We start from the raw sequence: 6,638 nt of genomic DNA, 5'->3' as shown, positions 1-6,638 counted from the left end.
CCATTAAAAAAATATAGATATTTTTAAATGCACTGTAATTTAAGCTTTAAAACTCTTCACTCATGGCAAAACGTGTAGAATTGCGCAAGACATTTGCTTAAACTGCTCAATGCTCCCTCCGATGCCAAGAGATGGGCCTGTAAAATGTTCCTTCCGAGGGCCCGAGACCTGGTTCGTCGGGCCATGCACTGGTTCGTCGGGCCATGCACTGGTTCGTCGGGCCATGCACTGGTTCGTCGTAGTAGAACTACTTGTATGCTATTATTGTTATCTCCAGTTGTGTTCTGATTTATTAGGGGGGTCCTGAGAGAAACCCTGCCCTATATAGTGCACAAGCCAACGTCTCAACTGAGCACGTCTGTTACAATACAACAATGCCTTGTAATGGAATTGTAATGTTTGTGCAGTTCTAATAACTTATTTCTGTGTTCATGCAAGTGACTGATTTAACGAATGCTAACTATCAGTATCTGCAATATGGCAGTATGCCCACAACCTTGTTTAGAGAAAGAGATTTCTCCGTTTCAAGGTCTCAGCTTAGAGAGAAGAAGACTGGTGAGATTGGTCTGTTACGTGTTATGAACCAGTATGGGTGTGTTAAATGTTATAAACCAGTATTGGTCTGTCATGTTATAAACCAGTATTGGTCTGTCATGTTATGAACCAGTATGGGTCTGTTACGTGTTATGAACCAGTATGGGTCTGTCATGTTATGAACCAGTATTGGTCTGTCATGTTATAAACCAGTATGGGTCTGTCATGTTATAAACCAGTATGGGTCTGTTAAATGTTATGAACCAGTATGGGTCTGTTAAATGTTATAAACCAGTATGGGTCTGTCATGTTATAAACCAGTATGGGTCTGTTAAATGTTATAAACCAGTATGGGTCTGTCATGTTATAAACCAGTATGGGTCTGTCATGTTATGAACCAGTATGGGTCTGTTAAATGTTATGAACCAGTATTGGTCTGTCATGTTATAAACCAGTATTGGTCTGTCATGTTATGAACCAGTATGGGTCTGTCATGTTATGAACCAGTATGGGTCTGTCATGTTATGAACCAGTATGGGTCTGTCATGTTATGAACCAGTATGGGTCTGTTAAATGTTATAAACCAGTATGGGTCTGTTAAATGTTATAAACCAGTATGGGTCTGTCATGTTATGAACCAGTATGGGTCTGTTAAATGTTATAAACCAGTATTGTTCTGTCATGTTATGAACCAGTATTGGTCTGTCATGTTATGAACCAGTATGGGTCTGTCATGTTATAAACCAGTATGGGTCTGTTAAATGTTATGAACCAGTATTGGTCTGTCATGTTATAAACCAGTATGGGTCTGTCATGTTATAAACCAGTATGGGTCTGTTAAATGTTATGAACCAGTATTGGTCTGTCATGTTATGAACCAGTATTGGTCTGTCATGTTATAAACCAGTATGGGTCTGTCATGTTATGAACCAGTATTGGTCTGTCATGTTATAAACCAGTATGGGTCTGTCATGTTATAAACCAGTATGGGTCTGTTAAATGTTATGAACCAGTATTGGTCTGTCATGTTATGAACCAGTATTGGTCTGTCATGTTATGAACCAGTATTGGTCTGTCATGTTATGAACCAGTATTGGTCTGTCATGTTATAAACCAGTATGGGTCTGTTAAATGTTATGAACCAGTATTGGTCTGTCATGTTATGAACCAGTATTGGTCTGTCATGTTATGAACCAGTATTGGTCTGTCATGTTATGAACCAGTATGGGTCTGTCATGTTATGAACCAGTATTGGTCTGTCATGTTATGAACCAGTATGGGTCTGTCATGTTATAAACCAGTATGGGTCTGTTAAATGTTATGAACCAGTATTGGTCTGTCATGTTATGAACCAGTATGGGTCTGTTAAATGTTATGAACCAGTATGGGTCTGTTATGTTATAAACCAGTATGGGTCTGTTAAATGTTATGAACCAGTATGGGTCTGTCATGTTATGAACCAGTATGGGTCTGTCATGTTATGAACCAGTATGGGTCTGTTAAATGTTATGAACCAGTATGGGTCTGTCATGTTATAAACCAGTATGGGTCTGTCATGTTATGAACCAGTATGGGTCTGTCATGTTATGAACCAGTATTGGTCTGTCATGTTATAAACCAGTATGGGTCTGTCATGTTATGAACCAGTATTGGTCTGTCATGTTATGAACCAGTATGGGTCTGTCATGTTATGAACCAGTATGGGTCTGTCATGTTATGAACCAGTATTGGTCTGTCATGTTATAAACCAGTATTGGTCTGTCATGTTATAAACCAGTATGGGTCTGTTAAATGTTATGAACCAGTATGGGTCTGTTAAATGTTATAAACCAGTATGGGTCTGTTATGTTATAAACCAGTATTGGTCTGTCATGTTATAAACCAGTATGGGTCTGTCATGTTATAAACCAGTATGGGTCTGTCATGTTATGAACCAGTATGGGTCTGTCATGTTATGAACCAGTATGGGTCTGTTAAATGTTATGAACCAGTATGGGTCTGTCATGTTATGAACCAGTATGGGTCTGTTATGTTATGAACCAGTATGGGTCTGTTAAATGTTATGAACCAGTATGGGTCTGTTAAATGTTATGAACCAGTATGGGTCTGTCATGTTATGAACCAGTATGGGTCTGTCATGTTATGAACCAGTATGGGTCTGTTACGTGTTATGAACCAGTATGGGTCTGTCATGTTATAAACCAGTATGGGTCTGTCATGTTATAAACCAGTATGGGTCTGTCATGTTATGAACCAGTATGGGTCTGTTACGTGTTATGAACCAGTATGGGTCTGTCATGTTATAAACCAGTATGGGTCTGTTACGTGTTATGAACCAGTATGGGTCTGTCATGTTATGAACCAGTATGGGTCTGTTAAATGTTATAAACCAGTATGGGTCTGTCATGTTATAAACCAGTATGGGTCTGTTAAATGTTATGAACCAGTATGGGTCTGTTAAATGTTATGAACCAGTATGGGTCTGTCATGTTATAAACCAGTATTGGTCTGTCATGTTATAAACCAGTATGGGTCTGTCATGTTATGAACCAGTATGGGTCTGTTAAATGTTATAAACCAGTATGGGTCTGTTAAATGTTATAAACCAGTATGGGTCTGTCATGTTATAAACCAGTATGGGTCTGTCATGTTATAAACCAGTATGGGTCTGTTAAATGTTATGAACCAGTATGGGTCTGTTAAATGTTATGAACCAGTATGGGTCTGTCATGTTATAAACCAGTATTGGTCTGTTAAATGTTGTGAACCAGTATGGGTCTGTCATGTTATGAACCAGTATGGGTCTGTTAAATGTTATGAACCAGTATGGGTCTGTTAAATGTTATGAACCAGTATGGGTCTGTCATGTTATGAACCAGTATGGGTCTGTTAAATGTTGTGAACCAGTATGGGTCTGTCATGTTATAAACCAGTATGGGTCTGTTAAATGTTATGAACCAGTATGGGTCTGTCATGTTATAAACCAGTATGGGTCTGTCATGTTATGAACCAGTATGGGTCTGTCATGTTATAAACCAGTATTGGTCTGTCATGTTATAAACCAGTATGGGTCTGTCATGTTATGAACCAGTATGGGTCTGTTAAATGTTATGAACCAGTATGGGTCTGTTAAATGTTATGAACCAGTATTGGTCTGTCATGTTATAAACCAGTATTGGTCTGTCATGTTATAAACCAGTATGGGTCTGTCATGTTATGAACCAGTATGGGTCTGTCATGTTATGAACCAGTATGGGTCTGTCATGTTATGAACCAGTATTGGTCTGTTAAATGTTATGAACCAGTATGGGTCTGTTATGTTATGAACCAGTATGGGTCTGTTAAATGTTATGAACCAGTATGGGTCTGTCATGTTATAAACCAGTATGGGTCTGTTAAATGTTATAAACCAGTATGGGTCTGTCATGTTATAAACCAGTATGGGTCTGTTAAATGTTATGAACCAGTATGGGTCTGTCATGTTATGAACCAGTATGGGTCTGTCATGTTATAAACCAGTATGGGTCTGTCATGTTATGAACCAGTATGGGTCTGTTAAATGTTATGAACCAGTATGGGTCTGTCATGTTATAAACCAGTATGGGTCTGTTAAATGTTATGAACCAGTATTGGTCTGTCATGTTATGAACCAGTATTGGTCTGTCATGTTATGAACCAGTATGGGTCTGTCATGTTATGAACCAGTATGGGTCTGTCATGTTATAAACCAGTATGGGTCTGTCATGTTATGAACCAGTATGGGTCTGTTAAATGTTATGAACCAGTATGGGTCTGTCATGTTATAAACCAGTATGGGTCTGTCATGTTATGAACCAGTATGGGTCTGTTAAATGTTATGAACCAGTATGGGTCTGTCATGTTATAAACCAGTATGGGTCTGTTAAATGTTATGAACCAGTATGGGTCTGTTATGTTATGAACCAGTATTGGTCTGTCATGTTATGAACCAGTATGGGTCTGTCATGTTATGAACCAGTATGGGTCTGTCATGTTATGAACCAGTATGGGTCTGTCATGTTATGAACCAGTATGGGTCTGTCATGTTATAAACCAGTATGGGTCTGTCATGTTATAAACCAGTATGGGTCTGTTAAATGTTATGAACCAGTATGGGTCTGTCATGTTATAAACCAGTATGGGTCTGTTAAATGTTATGAACCAGTATGGGTCTGTTAAATGTTATAAACCAGTATGGGTCTGTTAAATGTTATAAACCAGTATGGGTCTGTTAAATGTTATGAACCAGTATGGGTCTGTTAAATGTTATGAACCAGTATGGGTCTGTCATGTTATGAACCAGTATGGGTCTGTCATGTTATAAACCAGTATGGGTCTGTCATGTTATGAACCAGTATGGGTCTGTTAAATGTTATGAACCAGTATGGGTCTGTCATGTTATGAACCAGTATGGGTCTGTCATGTTATAAACCAGTATGGGTCTGTTAAATGTTATAAACCAGTATGGGTCTGTCAGGTTATAAACCAGTATGGGTCTGTCATGTTATAAACCAGTATGGGTCTGTCATGTTATAAACCAGTATGGGTCTGTCATGTTATAAACCAGTATGGGTCTGTCATGTTATAAACCAGTATTGGTCTGTTATGTTATGAACCAGTATGGGTCTGTCATGTTATAAACCAGTATGGGTCTGTTAAATGTTATAAACCAGTATGGGTCTGTCATGTTATAAACCAGTATGGGTCTGTCATGTTATAAACCAGTATGGGTCTGTCATGTTATAAACCAGTATGGGTCTGTCATGTTATGAACCAGTATGGGTCTGTCATGTTATGAACCAGTATGGGTCTGTCATGTTATGAACCAGTATGGGTCTGTTAAATGTTATGAACCAGTATGGGTCTGTCATGTTATGAACCAGTATGGGTCTGTCATGTTATGAACCAGTATGGGTCTGTCATGTTATGAACCAGTATGGGTCTGTCATGTTATGAACCAGTATGGGTCTGTTAAATGTTATAAACCAGTATGGGTCTGTCATGTTATGAACCAGTATTGGTCTGTCATGTTATAAACCAGTATTGGTCTGTCATGTTATAAACCAGTATGGGTCTGTTAAATGTTATAAACCAGTATGGGTCTGTTAAATGTTATGAACCAGTATTGGTCTGTTAAATGTTATGAACCAGTATGGGTCTGTCATGTTATAAACCAGTATTGGTCTGTCATGTTATAAACCAGTATTGGTCTGTCATGTTATAAACCAGTATGGGTCTGTTAAATGTTATGAACCAGTATGGGTCTGTCATGTTATGAACCAGTATTGGTCTGTCATGTTATAAACCAGTATTGGTCTGTCATGTTATAAACCAGTATTGGTCTGTCATGTTATAAACCAGTATGGGTCTGTTAAATGTTATGAACCAGTATGGGTCTGTCATGTTATAAACCAGTATTGGTCTGTTATGTTATGAACCAGTATGGGTCTGTCATGTTATAAACCAGTATGGGTCTGTTAAACGTTGTGAACCAGTATGGGTCTGTTAAATGTTATGAAGCAAAATGGTAATGATTCATTAATTATGCTAAACCATACAAATATAACTTGTCTCTGTATGGCCGTATATAAAACAACTGCTGGGACTGCCCGGGAAGAGCTCCTGATGACTGGGACTGCCCAGGAAGAGCTCCTGATGACTGGGACTGCCAGGAAGAGCTCCTGATGACTGGGACTGCCCGGGAAGAGCTCCTGATGACTGGGACTGCCCGGGAAGAGCTCCTGATGACTGGGACTGCCCAGGAAGAGCTCCTGATGACTGGGACTGCCAGGAAGAGCTCCTGATGACTGGGACTGCCCGGGAAGAGCTCCTGATGACTGGGACTGCCCGGGAAAGAGCTCCTGATGACTGGGACTGCCCAGGAAGAGCTCCTGATGACTGGGACTGCCCGGAAAGAGCTCCTGATGACTGGGACTGCCCGGGAAGAGCTCCTGATGACTGGGACTGCCCAGGAAGAGCTCCTGATGACTGGGACTGCCCAGGAAGAGCTCCTGATGACAGGGACTGCCCGGGAAGAGCTCCTGATGACTGGGACTGCCCGGGAAAGAGCTCCTGATGACTGGGAC

This window comes from Oncorhynchus masou, chromosome 32, assembly GCF_036934945.1.
Source record: "Oncorhynchus masou masou isolate Uvic2021 chromosome 32, UVic_Omas_1.1, whole genome shotgun sequence".
Classification (NCBI taxonomy): Eukaryota; Metazoa; Chordata; class Actinopteri; order Salmoniformes; family Salmonidae; genus Oncorhynchus; species Oncorhynchus masou.
This window is presented reverse-complemented; position numbering follows the sequence as displayed.